The sequence below is a fragment of the Eulemur rufifrons genome, chromosome 6, assembly GCF_041146395.1.
Source record: "Eulemur rufifrons isolate Redbay chromosome 6, OSU_ERuf_1, whole genome shotgun sequence".
NCBI classification, from domain to species: Eukaryota; Metazoa; Chordata; class Mammalia; order Primates; family Lemuridae; genus Eulemur; species Eulemur rufifrons.
The window spans coordinates 95,660,982-95,676,031 of NC_090988.1; positions in this window are offsets into that span (position 1 = coordinate 95,660,982).

Genomic DNA, 15,050 nt, shown 5'->3' on the forward strand with positions numbered 1-15,050 from the left:
CCCCTTTCTGAAACCTCCAACCCATCCCATTCCTACCAACAAATTTCTCTTTTGCTCCTGCCCTCTCCTCCAGGAAGCGCCCCCCCCCCCTCCCCCCGCCGTGGATTGCTTTCTTCTTCTGCAGGCACTGGGCTGGTCCCTCAGATACATGAGTCATGACAAATGCCCCACGGAACTGTCAGACACTCCCACAAGAACTGGGTGACTCTGTGGGCAGAGGCTGGCTTGCCCCCTTGCCTGGCACATGGTCAGCCTCAATCCACCTGCGAGAGGGTTTGAATGCGCCACCTTGTCTCATATGGCCTGAATTCTAATCCTAGTTCTGCCATTCCCTGGCTGTGTGACTTGGGGCCAGTCACTTAACCGCTCTGGGACTCAGTTCCCTCATCTGTAAAATGGGAACAATTCTCCCCTGTGAAGTAGTGAATATCAAAGAAGATAACCTTTGTGAAGTGCCGGCCACAGTGTAGACTGAAAGCAGAGTTTCCTATTCCCTTCTCCCTCGACTTCCCTCTTCTTTCCCGTCAGCCTCTGAGTCCTTGCTGGGGAGAAGCTGCCAGTTCCTCACACCCCGCCCAGCTGAGCGACCGGATAACAATATCTCCCACTCAGCTTTGGCTTCAAAGCTCTCAGCCTAATGCGAACCAGATGCGGCCTCCCTCTCCTGGCAGTGAATTTTCCGTGGCCTGCTCCCACCCCCTTCCTGTTTTTGCTCCTCTCTGATCCCCCTGCTGAATTCTCCCGTGCCCCCACCTTCCTCTGCCAGGCGACCTCGAGGCCCACCTGGAAACAATTAATGGAAAACAGGATGTGTGAAGAGGGGGGTATCCCCATCACCCCAACATGCAGGAGGGGAAGGCACTCAGCCTGGGGGGTGGCAAAGTGGGTGGGAGTTGGGCCAGCCACCTCGGGGGGGAAACCGAGTCAGAGTTGCTGGGGACTGTAAAGAGAGATGTGTTAATTTCTGGACATTTAAACACAGCATGGGCTGGATGGGGAGCTGTAAGGACCTTATCTTTGGCTGTGGCTTCTTAGAAAAAGCAGAGCCGGAAAAAGCCGAATCCAATCCTCTCCTTTTGTGTATGAGGAAACTGAGGCTCGGAGACTCACCCAAGAGGCAGCCAGGTCAGGGCCAGCTTGTCAGGAAAAGCTGCAGCCCGAAGCCACTTCCCCTGCTTGCTGTCTCAGCGTCATTGCTGCCCGCCCTCCCCCTGCCATTCAGCCCAGGCAGGATCAGTCACGAGGGGAGGGTCACAAGACCACCACCCTCCTGCCTGCCTGCCTGCCGGCTGCTGCCCAGCCACCTCTGCCGCAGGCAGGGCCACCGCACACCCAGCGGGGCAGCCTCCCAGGCAGCTGGGTCTTCCCCGGCAGGAGCTGGCCGCTCAGCAGGGGGCCTTGGGCAGGCCCCAGGAAGGGTGTGTGTGTGGGGGGGTCTTCCTTTGTGACCTCAATCCTGTGAACCCCATCAGAGCAGCCAGAGCTGGCCCTCAGAGTGAGGACTCCCCCATTTCCACGAAAACAGCCCAAGGGCTCCCCAAAGCGGCTCTGGCCGCCCCTCCTGCCCCTCCCTCCCGCCAGCCAGCTGCGCAGTGTTTGGACAACTGGATGGAATGTTTTGCAGCCAGAGTCCTCCCTGGATCCCTGAGCTCCGATTTCAAGAGGGAGGGAGGAGAGGATGCTGGCTTTGGCTCCAGGGAGAGGGGAAGAGACTCAAGAGGTCAAGCTGGGCTTGGAGGTTCCCTGTCCTCCCGCCCAGACCTGACCGAAACCTGGCCCTGGCCCCTAGGGGAAGGGCAGGACAGAGGGTGTGGAGACAGTGCAGTGGTGTCGTCAGAGATTTGGTCAGGCCAACCCGGTGAAGTCAGGTCCCGGGGACAGTCTGGGCTCAGCCAAGGGCTGGGCCCAGGACAGCTTTGAGAACCCAAACATCCCATGACAGACCTTTCTCCTTTTATACACAGGGCAATTGGGATCCACAGGGGGCAGGCGCTTGCCTGGGGTGGCACAGCATGCTGGGTGCAGAGCTGGGCTGGAGCCCAGGCTTCCTGGTGCCAAGCTCGCTCTTCTCACTATCCAGGAAGTCCCTGCCCTCACCCTCAGCCCCAGAGACACACACACCCCAGCCAGGGAATCGTCATCCTTGCTCCTTCCCCAAATGATGAAGGCAAGATAATCTACTCACAACATAGGTTCCCAAAGCAAACACAGACAATGAGCTCCCCTCTAGCCCCAGGGAGAGTGGCATTAACCCACTTGCAGACAGGGTGTGGAGGCCCCAACAGCCAGGATCCCTGGCCTGGATCCTGCTCTGGGGCCAGAGCTCCCCCAGTTCCCCACCACAGCTGCCCAGGCCTCCCAGAGCCCCTTGAGTAATTCCCTTCTCTGGCTCCAAAGACACACAAGTTCTAGACCCAACTATATGGAAGCTGGCTTGAGCCTCAGTTTACCCACCTTCAAGTCAGGAGGATTGTCTCTGCTCCTCTTGGCTCATCATCGTATCACGGGGTGTTGATGGCGAGGAGCGGGGCTGCTGGTAGACCCTTTTGGACACACACATTTCCCAGCTACAAAACTCAAATGAGGAAGGAAGGAAGGAAGGAAGGGATTCCTTTGGGCCCGGATGGGTGTGGGAGTCCCACCAAGGTGCCTGGGGGCCAGGGCTGAGTTCCTAGAGGCTAAACCTGTTGGCCCACTCCCATGCCCTCAGCAGGAAAGCTCGGCAACTTATGGAATTAGTGAGTCCATTGGAAACCTTGGGGGAAGACATGACTAGTGGGGGAAGGTAGGACTTCTGGACAGCTGGTGACTCCCTGCCAAGATGGCAGAATGGGATGTGGCGGGGTCTGTGCTAGGATCTTTACAAGCAAAATCAGACTCAGTTCACCCTTGCACTCACCCGATGTGGTCCTTCATTGCTTTCTGTTCCCATTTTAAAGACGAGAAAACTGAGATTTGGAAAGGTTAAAGGGTTTGGCCAACAGCTAACAAGTAAAGGAACTCAGATTTTAATCCAAGTCTGTCTGACTGCAAAGCCCATTTTCTTATCTCTCCACCGTCTACCCTCTCAGGAGGAAGGGTAAGGTGAGGCTTTTTAGAGAAAGTAGGGCTTGAAGAATAAACAGGATTTAAATATCTATGTAGAAATGGAGAGCAGGGATTCTATGCAGAGCAATCCCGGGACAAAGGCTTGGAGGCCGGAAGAGCAGAACATGGGAGAAGCAAACCTTTCACTTGCCCAGAGCTCAGGAACTAAAAGGCTGGACAGGCAGCCTCAGGCTGAATCCCAAAAGCCTTGGAGGCCAAGTTAAAGAATTTGGACTTTATTCTAAAGGCTCCGCCGGAGATAGTGAGATGGTTAAACATTTTTGAGCAGGGAAGTGAAATGATCAGAGTCCTGCTTTGGGAAGACTAAATGGACAGCGGTGTGCATAGAAAATAGAAGTGAACACTTGGCAAATATCTAGCACTCTAGCCGGGGTGACAGTGAGACTCTGTCTCAAAAGAAAAAAAAAAAAGAAAAGAAAAGAAAATAGAGGCGGAGGGGAGGTAATATGTGTTCAATGGGTACCGAGTTTCAGTTTGGGAAGATGCGAAAGTTCTGGAGGTGGATGATGGTTGCACAACAGTGCGAATGTACTTAATGCCACTAAATTGTACACTTTAAAATGGTTAAAAAAAAAAAAAAAGAAAGAAAAGAGAAAAAACAACATACCTGACACACCTAAGCATAAGGATAGGGAAAGGTTGAGACTGAAAAAGTTACCCCAAACGAAAGGTGCTATACCTATATTAATAACTGAACTTTAGGCAGGGAGGCGGTGGCTCACGCCTGTAATCCCAGCACTCTGGGAGGCCGAGGTGGGCGGATCGTTTGAGCTCAGGAGTTCGAGACCAGCCTGAGCAAGAGCGAGACCCCGTCTCTACTAAAAATAGAAAGAAATTATCTGGACAACTAAAACTATATAGAAAAAATTAGCTGGGCATGGTGGCGCATGCCTATAGTCCCAGCTACTCTGGAGGCTGAAGCAGAAGGATTGCTTGAGCCCAGGAGTTTGAGGTTGCTGTGAGCTAGGCTGACGCCATGGCACTCACTCTAGCCCCGGCAACAGAGTGAAATTCTGTCTCAAAAAAAATAAATAAATAAAATTTTTTAAAAAAAGCTGAACTTTAAGACAAAAAAAACAACATTGGGGTAGAGTTGGTTGGTCCCTATGCAGTAATAATAAAATGATGACAATGTTAAGGAAAAAAAGTTAAATACACCAGAAAGCCATAACAATTGTAAATTAATACGTGCCTAATAAAATGACCAAAAATATTAAAGCAAAAATCATTAGAGCTACAAGGGGTAATGAAACAAATCTATCAGTACGGTGTGAGGTATCAACAAACCTCTTTCAATTATGGACAGATCAAGGAAGCAACTTATCAGAAACTGGCAGCGACAGAGACCTCTGACATCAGTAGCAAAAGCTAAAACCTGGGGCACTAGATCAAAGCTAATTGAGAAGCAAATAGATCCCTAGATCCCTCTCCTACTTCCTACCACTGGGCGACTACCCCTTTCTGAGTCTGGCGTAAGACTAGGAATTTATTCTCTAGGATGGTAAACAGAAGGTCTTTGGGCCAGTAGCTAAGGGGATTAAGTGATTGCACATGCACTGAACACCGAGACCCCCAACCCTCTTCTTTCATTTGGCTGCCAAAATGGGGGCAGCCGGACCTTTGCCCTCTGGATAATCTCTCTACGAGACTCTGCCCAGCCCAGGAAGACAGACCTAAGACTAGCGCTCCCAACAAATATCCATCCAGAACTCCACACTGTGAAGCTCAAAGTTGACGTGCTGAGGGCTTCCCAGCAGCTCTGAGGAACCCTAACCCTAACCCTAACCCTAACCCTTTCTTAATAATGAGCAGACAACCAAGGATCGTTAGATAACTAAGGAGAACTCTAACGTAAGAGAAGCCAAACCTGGCAAGCAGAAAAAAAACAGAGACTCTGCAGGAAGAAGAGGAAGAGGAAGAGGAGGACGAGGAGGAGGAGCAAGAATTAATACCCTCAGAGAGAGAAAAGAAGGTATTGCATTCATGAAATAAGAACGTGACCTTTGAAAGTAAACATTCAGAGAGCAAGAACAACAAAAACTCTTGGGAAACGATATATTTTTAAAAAGCACGATGGCAGAAATGAAAACCTCTGAGGAAGGGTTGAAAGACAAAGTTGAGGGAATATCCCCCAGAAAAGAAAGAAATGAAAAATGCAGAAAAGATTAGAAAATCAGAGTGTAGGAGGTTCAGTAGCTGAATAATATGGATTCTAGAAAGAGAGAACAGAAGAAACTGAAATGAATGAAGCATCAAATATTAAATCATTCAAGATTATTTTCTGAAACTGAAGTATATGAGTTTTCAAATCAAAAAAGCCCACCTAATGCCTGGTAGAGTCCATGAAAACACTAAGATATATCAGTGTACGATTTCAGGAAACTAGGACAAAGAGAAGATCTTGCTATCTTCCATAAACACAAAAACAGTCACAGCAAAGGATCTGGAATCATAATGGGTTTGGACTTTCCAGTAGAAGCAAGAAGACAATGGAAGAGCACCTTCAAAATTCTGAAGGAAAATCATTTCCAACCTAGAATTCTATGCTGGCCAAACTGTAATTCAGGTGTAAGGATAGAATAAATAAATTTTTATTTATTCTGGATCTCAAAAAATTTAAACCCAACGGGCTCTTTTCTCAGAAACAGCTAAAAGATGCTGCTGTGGTCTAAATGTGTCCTCCAAAATACATATGTTCGGCCAGGCTCAGTGGTTCATGCCTGTAATCCTAGCACCCTGGGAGGCCGAGGCAGGAGGATCATTCGAGGTCAGGAGTGTGAGACCAGCTTGAGTAAGAGCGAGACCTCATCTCTACTAAAAATAGAAAGAAATTATCTGGACAACTAAAAATATATATAGAAAAAAAAATTAGCTGGGTATGGTGGCACATGCCCGTAGTCCCAGCTACTCTGGAGGCTGAGGCAGGAGAATTGCTTAAGCCCAGGAGTTTGAGGTTGCTGTGAGCTAGGCTGATGACACAGCACTCTAGCCCAGGCAGCAGAGCAAGACTCTGTCTCAAAAAATAAAACAAAACAAAAAATACATATGTTCAATCACCAATACGATTGAACTATGGTATTAAGAAGTGGGGCCTTTAGGAAGTGATTAAGTCATGAGAGATCCATCCTCATGAATGGGATTAGTGACCTTATAAAAGAGGTTGAAGGGAGCACGCTAGTCCCTTTTTGCTCTTCAGCCGTGTGAAGGCACAGTGACTGTCCTTCCTCCATGTGAGGATGCAGCAAGAAGGTACCATCTTGAAACTGGAGAGTTCTTACTAGACTCTGAACCTGCTGGCACCTTGATCTTGGACTTTCTAGCTCCAGAACTGCAAGAAATAAATTTCTATTATTGATGAATTGTGCAGTCTAAGGTATTTTCTTATGGCAGCTGGAATGGACTAAGATGAATGCACCCCAACAAAATGAGGGAGTGAGCAAAGAAAGAAAAACACATAGGTCAGAAGACAGGAAACTCAACATGGGACCAAGGGAAGGGAATCCCCAGGTTGGTAGTAAGGGCATGTCCTGCGATCCTATGTAGGCAAAGAGGGCAATGGGTCCAAACTGGAAAACAGAAGATCAACAGGCGGGTACGTTGAGGGCTGTCGTCATCAGCTTTCCCCTCTGTACCACCATTTTGAACTCATGAACTGTTACAGGATGTGCTCCACCAAAACAGAAGTGTAAACCATAAAAAAGAAATAAAGAAGATCCAGGAAAACAGGGAATCCCGGGAGAACGAGAAAGGTTATTGTAAGGGTGACAGCCAAGTCCCAGGACAATGGCTACATGGCAGCATGAAGAGCAACCAGCCCAGAGAGAGGAGAAGGGTGGCCTCTTGGAAGGGTGTCTCCAAGGAAAACCATTGCAACTGGTAGATTAACTACTGTGCTTGAAGATATGAGAAGGTCTGGGAAGGATTAGCAAGAGGCAGAAAGAAAGTTGAGCAATTGTTAAAAAGATCATTACTAACTTTAGGGAAAACCAAAACTAGAAAATACAATCATAGTTTCTAAAGTGCTCACCTATGTATAATATTGAGTAGTCATAAAAATGTAAATATCAAATATTCACTTAACCACTATTGTTTTAACCCACAGTGGTATCAGAGAATTAAATTCCTATCTGCTAAACAGAAAGTCAGTAGATAATGTCTCAAATTGATTAACAAAAAGCTATCAATATTATTTAGAAATACAAAGGTGTGTAAACCCCAGAAGGAACAGCTAGAGGTGGGCAGGAGGGGATGGAAGGGTGAAGCAGAAAACTGCTGTCTTTTATTATACAACTTTTTGTGATTATTTGACTAGTTTTTTTTTTTTTTTTTTTTTTTTTTTTTGAGACAGGGTGTCACTCTGTTAACCTGGGCTAGAGTGCAGTGTGGCATCATCATAACTCACAGCAACCTCAAACTCCTGGGCTCAAGAGATCCTCCTGCCTCAGCCTCCCAAGTAGCTGGGACTACAGAAGCGAGCCACAACGCCTGGCTAATTTTTCTGTTTTTTTGTGAAGATGGGGTCTCGCTCTTACTCAGGCTGGTCTCAAACTCCTGGGCTCAAGCAATCCTCCCGCCTCTACCTCCCAGAGTACTGGGATTACAGGCATGAGCCACTGCACCTGGCCTGACTTTTAAAATTTTGTGGCTACTTTGATAGAAATCAAAATTAATTTCAAAAACGGGGAAGAGCAGTCAAGCTCATTCTGTGAGGCAAGGAGCCCAATGAGGATAGTATGAGAAAGGAAAATTACAAGCCTATCTCACTCGTAAACACAGATGCAAATATTCTAAGTGAAATATTAGCAAACCACACCCAGCAGTGCACAAAATATAAACTCAACCTGCTTATGGTGCATCCTACCAAAAATTCAAGCTTGGTTTAACATTAGAAAATCTTTAAATGTCATTCACCACTGTAACAGATTAAAGAAGGAAAACATGATGATTATCCAAATAAATGCAGGAAAAGCATTTGATAAAATTCAATCCCAATTTATTTAAAACAACAACAACAATTTAGAAATCTGGGAATAAAAGAGAACTTCATTAATCTGACAAAGAGTATCCACCAAAACCCCAGAGAAAACATTCTTAATGGTGAAATGCTACAAACATTCTTTTAAAATAACGAATGATGACATTTTGGGCTGGATGATATAAATGAATAAATGAATGAAATAAGAAATGAGGCAGGTTTGGCTGCTTTCATTGCTTTCTGTATGACATTATACTGGTGACTGTAGCCAGTGCAACAAGACTAGAAAAAAATTTAAGACATAAAAATCAGAAAAGAACAACCAGAACTGTCATTATTTACAGATGATATGAATGTCTACATAGCAAATCCAAAAGACTCTATCGGTAAATTATTATAATTAATAAGACAGTTTGGCAAAAAGATTGGCTATTAATACAAAAATCACTTGCAGGCCAGGCATGCTAACACCTGTAAGCCTAGCACTCTGGGAGGCTGAGGCGGGAAGATCGCTTGAGGTTAGGAGTTCCAGACCAGCCTGAGCAAGAGCAAGACACACGCGCACCATCCCCGCCAAGATGGGGCTTTGCTATGTTGCCCAGGATGCCCTTGAACCTCTAGGCTCAAGCAATCCTCCTGCCTCAGTCTCTGGAGTAGCTGGGACTACAGGTGTGCACCACTGCACCTGACTTACACCATCTTATACAAGGGCATTGGGCATCACAGATTTTGGTATCCGAGGGGGATCCTGAAGCCAATTCCCCATGGTACATTGATTTATTTTGATGTGGAACCACCCTTGCTGCCATTCCCAGGGTAAATCTCACATGGCCATGATGTATAATCTTTTTAATACGTTCTGGATTTGATTTGCTAGTATTCTGTTGAAGATATTTGCATCTATACTCATAAGGGATGTTGGTCTGTAGATTTCCTTCCCTGTGATCACTTTGTCTGGCTTTAGTTTCAGGGCAACACTGGCATCACAGAATGAGTTATAAGGTATACTCTATTTTTTGGAAGAGTTTGAGAAGGATTTTTTATTCTTCTTTAAATATTTGAGAATTCATCAGTGAAACAATTTGGTGCTAGCCTTTTCTATTTTTATTTTTTAAAAATTTTTATAGATTTAGTGGGTACAAGTACAGTTTCGTTACATGGATACAGTTCATAGTGGTGAAGTCTGGATTTTTAGTGTAAACATCACCTGGATAGTGTACATTGTACTCATTAAGTAATTTTTCATCCCTCACCCCCTTTAACCCTCTCACTCTTCTGAGTCTCCAATGTCTATTTTTTTTTTTTTTTTGAGACAGAGTCTCACTCTGTTACCCAGGCTAGAGTGAGTGCCGTGGCGTCAGCCTAGCTCACAGCAACCTCAAACTCCTGAGCTCAAGGGATCCTCCTGTCTCAGCCTCCCAAGTGGCTGGGACTACAGGCATGCACCACCAGCCCGGCTAATTTTTTCTATATATATTTTTAGCTGTCCATATAATTTCTTTCTATTTTTAGTAGAGATGGGGTCTCGCTCTTGCTCAGGCTGGTCTCGAACTCCTGAGCTCAAACGATCCGCCCACCTTGGCCTCCCAGAGTGCTAGGATTACAGGCGTGAGCCACCGCGCCCGGCCTCCAATGTCTATTATTCCACTCTCTATGTCCATGAGTCTGTGTTATTTAGCTTCCGCTTATAAGTGAGAACATGCAGTATTTGACTTTCTGTTTCTGAGTTATTTCCCTTAAGATAATGGCCTCCAATTCCATCCATGTCGCTGCAAAAGACATGATTTCATTCTTTTTGATGACTGAGTGGTATTCCATGGTATATACCACATTTCTTTATCCACTGATGGACACTTAGGTTGATTCCATATCATTGCTATTTTGAAAAGTTCTGTGATAAATATACAATTGCAGGTCTGTAAATCTACAGACCAACATCCCTTATGAGTATAGATGCAAACAGAATACTAGCAAATCAAATCCAGAACATATTAAAAAGATTATACATCATGGCCACATGAGATTTATCCTGGGAATGGCAGCAAAGGTGGTTCAACATCAAAATAAATCAATGTACCATGGGGAATTGACTTCAGGATCCCCCTCGGATACCAAAATCTGTGATGCCCAATGCCCTTGTATAAGATGGTGTAAGTCAGGTGCAGTGGTGCACACCTGTAGTCCCAGCTACTCCAGAGACTGAGGCAGGAGGATTGCTTGAGCCTGGGATTGCAAGGCCATCCTGGGCAACGTAGCTATGCCCCATCTCTAAGTAAATAAATAAAACGGCATGGTATTTGCATATAACCTACACGCATCCTCCTGTATATTTTAAGTCATCTCTAGATTACTTATAATACCTAATACAATGTAAATGCCATGTAAATAGTTATTATATTTTATTGTTTAGGGCATAATGACAAGGAAAAAAGTCTGTACATGTTCAGTACAAATTCTACCATCCTTTTTTTTTTTAAATATTTTCTATCTGTGGTTGGCTCAATCTACAGATACAGAACCCACAGATACAGAGGGGTCCACTGTAATATATCACATTATCAGAATGAAGAAAACAAACAACAAATATGATCATCTCAATTGATGCAGAAAAACAATTTGACAAAACCAACAGCCTTTCATGATCAAAATACCCGTAAAACTAGGAATAGAAGGGAACTTCCTCAACCTGTTAACGGGCTTCTATGAAAACCCACAGTTAATAGCATACTTAATGGTGAAAGACTGACAGCTTTCCTCCCATGATCAGAACAAGATCAGGGCAGCTGGCCTTGCCACTTCTATTCAACACTTCACTGGAAGTATTAGCAAGGGCAGTTACACAAGAAAAAGAAATAAAAGGCATCCAAACTGGAAAGGAAGAAGTAAAACTATATTCACAGATGGCGTAATCTTATATATAGAGAAGCCTGAAGAATCCACACAAAAACTATTACAGCTAGCAAATGAATTCAGCAAAGTTGCAGGATACAAGATCAATGTACAAAAATCAGTTGTATTTCTATATACCAACAATGAATAATCTGAAAATGAAATTAAGAAAATAATTCCATTTACCCTAGTATCAAAAAGAATAAAATACTTGGGAATATTGTTAACCAAGGAGGTGCACGACTTGTACACTCAAAACTACAAAACAGGCCGGGCGTGGTGGCTCACGCCTGTAATCCTAGCACTCTGGGAGGCCAAGGTGGGCGGATCATTTGAGCTCAGGAGTTCGAGACCAGCCTGAGCAAGAGCGAGACCCCATCTCTACTAAAAATAGAAAGAAATTATATGGACAGCTAAAAATATATATAGAAAAAATTAGCCGGGCATGGTGGTGCATGCCTGTAGTCCCAGCTACTCGGGAGGCTGAGACAGGAGGATCCCTTGAGCTCAGGAGTTTGAGGTTGCTGTGAGCTAGGCTGACGCCACGGCACTCATTCTAGCCTGGGTAACAGAGTGAGACTCTGTCTCAAAAAAAAAAAAAACAAAAAAAACTACAAAACATTGTTGAATAAAATTAAAGACGTAAATAAATAAAAAGATAATTGGAAGACTAGATATTGTAAAACTGGCAAAGTGATCTACAGACTCAAAGTAATCCCTACCAAAATTCCAACTGCCTTTTTTGCAGAAATGGGCAAGGTGATCCTAAAGTTCCTATGGGATTTTAAGAATAGACAAAACAATCTTGAAAAAGAGCAGAGTTATAGAATGCACACTTCTGATTTAAAAATTTCTACACAGCTACATAATCAAAACAGTGTAGAGCCTGCTTGAGCATGACATATAGATCAATGGAATAGAATCGAGAGGCCAAAAATAAACCCACACATCTATCATCAACTGATTTTCAACAAGGGTGCCAAGACCATCCATTGAGGAAAAGAATAATCTTTTCAACAAATAGTGCATGGACAATTGAATATCTACATGCGAAAGAAGGATCTTTACCTCACACCATGCATGAAAATTAACTCAAAATCGGTCAAATAGCTCAAGCTTTGAGATTCTCAGAAGAAAACATATAGTTAAAACTTTATGATCTTGGATTTTGCAAGGTCAAAATTCATACAAAAGTTTTTAATGTCATCAAAATTAAAAAAATTTATGTGTCAACATCCTCAAGAAAGTGAAAAGGCAACCTACAGAATAGGAGAAAATATTTGTTTGGTTTGTTGTTTTTTTTTTAGTTTTTTTTGAGACAGGGTCTCACTTTGTCACCTTAGGTAGATTGTAGTGGTGTCATCATCATAGCTCACTGCGACCTCCAACTCCTGGGCTCAACCAATCCTCCTGCCTCAGCCTCCGGAGTAGCTGGGACTACAGGTGATGCCTGGCTAATTTTTATATTTTTAGTAGAGACGGGGTCACTGTGAGAGCCCACGCTATGCCGAGCCAACCTGCATCAGAGGCAGAAAAAGGCAGCTAAGGCGGCCTGCTCAGTGATCCTGTCCACCTAACAGATACTCACGACACAGCTCACTGTTCATCAGATCTGCCCTTGTGCTAACCTCCCGCACCTCTGTCCGCCCTTCCTATTCCCCAGGGCTTTGTTCTGATGATTGGGTGACACCGTTTCTAAAAAGCACTTACTGCACTGTCTGGCACCCATTAAGTGCTCAAAATGTGGGAGAAACTATCGTTTCCTCTGTCCTTTCCCTTGCACGGTTGGCATTAGCGCATGCCTGTGAAACTGAACTTTAGGAACAGCCTGGAACAGCAGAGAGACACTGCACTGACCAAGACCGGGGACCTACTGTTACTGCCCAGTCCCAATTCTAATCCTTTGTGACTTCAGGCAAGTCATTTTCCTTCTCTATGCCTCAGTTTCTTTGGACAGAAAAACCAACAACGTTCTTTCGGGGCCTGTCAAACTTCACACCCATTTGAGATAAGGACACTGAGGCCACTGACTGGTAGTGAATGTGTGACAGCATCCAGGTCGTCCCGTGCCCGGCACATCTCTCTAGAAGCCTGACCCATGGTGTTCCTCCCCCTCCTCCTCTGCCCATTAACTCCAGTTCTGAGCTGGTGGGGTGGGGGTCGGGTGGGATGTGGATGGCTCAGTCCTCACCTGGCTGGCCTCAGCGGGGCTGGGTCCATGGGCGACAGGCAGCTCGGGGATCCCAGTGTTCTCCCCAAGCTGTGGGGAATCCTCTTGCTTTGTGTCTCTAGTTGGGCCTGCTCTGGCTTGTTCCATGCTATTCCATTGTCATTGGTGGGACTGGGTTTGGTGAAGCAGGACCCAGGCGTACCCCAGCTTCTCCCTGCCTCCGCTGGTTGCTGCTGTCTTTCTGCAGTGGCCAGAGCTTATGTGTTCATCTCTTTGAATGTTGAGTCTACCCCAGCCCTTCAGGGATCAGGGCTGCCTGACCCCAGGGAAGAGGCGCTATTGTCTGGCTTGCTTCTGGGCCCTGGACTGGTAGTATCCCTCCCCTCCTCTGTCCAGGTGTACCAAGCCCCTCCTTTCTCTCTTCACCTCTGCCCTGTTTGTTCTATGAATGGCCCAAGAGAGGTATGGGCTGGCAGGTGCTCTACATAGAGCCTGGAGGCAGCCCCCAGTCCTGGCTGGCCCACCCCGTGGCCCCCTGCCCTCTGCCCCCAGCCACGCTGGGTCCCTTTCTTCCCACCCAGCTGAGACAGGGCCTGGAAGGGCATCGTGGAAGGCCCTCTGTGATGCTCCTGTTGCCACGGTTATCCTAAGTGCGAAGACCATAGCGTTCTGCGTCTGGAACCTCCACCCATCTGCCCAGCTCTGCGGTGCCTGCCCCCAGAGATGGCTTTCTGCCAGGGGGCTCCAGAGCACGGGCGCTGCTGCAGTCAAAGTCCCTTCTCTGCATCCCCCATCCCTTCGACCTCTCTTCAACCCTCACAGAGACCACGACTCTAACAGGTGAGAATCCATCCTCAAAAACTGACCTCCACTACAGAGCTGGTGGTGGGCAGTGGAAAGGACACAGGATCCAAAATCTGAAGACCCAGATTCCAGTCTCAAGTCAGTTATAGCTGTGTGACGTTGAACAAGGCGGGCCTTGAACTTCAGTGTCCTCCTCTGTAAAATGTGAACAGGAATGCCATACCGAACCATCCGTCAGTAATAGCTCTGTGACTTCTCGTGGGCTGTTACCCTGACATGTAATGCTCTTCCATTCTTCTCAGCTCAGTGTACTCCTACTCGTGCTTCAAGACCCAACTCGAATGCTCCCTTCTCTGTAAAGATTTCCCTGACCTCTGTGCACTTGGCACAGATCTCAGGTCTTGCCATCTGTGTTAGAGTAAGTATTTCCCTGGTATTTATTTGACTATGAATACCTGGAGGCAGGAATTAGATTAGGCTCAGTTCTAGAATGAGAGGTAGTTTGTTGAATGATTACTTTGTGGAATGGGAAGCAGAAGAGAGTGACCTAAGCTGGGTGCCATCTTTGCAGGGGTCAATTCTGGGGCCCTTCATCCAGGCATGGCTGGGGTCAGCACTCACCGTGGCTTTGCTATGTGCCTAAGCCATGCCTGGCTGGCTGGGGACATGTGCATGGCTGAGACCCAGAGGGAGAGACCATGACTTGTGCCAGGGTGTGCCTGTCTTAGCTCTGGGGTGGGGCCAGGAGCAGCTGCTCCTGGGGTGTCTCTTGGGACATCCTGGGGCACCTGGAAGGGGAAGGGACACAGGGAAAGCACTGTCAGCTGGTCCTGGAAGTACTTCTGGGATATGCCAAGGAGCCTGAAGTTCAGGGGTCTCCCAACTCCAGGGGTCTCTCAACTCCCTGTCATGGCTGTATGGCTGCTGGTCTTGGTCAACGAGGTGAAGGAGCCTTCCAACCAGAACGCCGTAGTCTGCACTGACCCTGACCGGTGGACCAGGCCCCCCAGGCCAGAGTCAGCTGGTCAAGAGCGCTCTCTAGTGGCCACCACAGGGGAGGCAGGAACCTGTCCCCACAAAGGCAGGATTTTCATTTATTCCTGA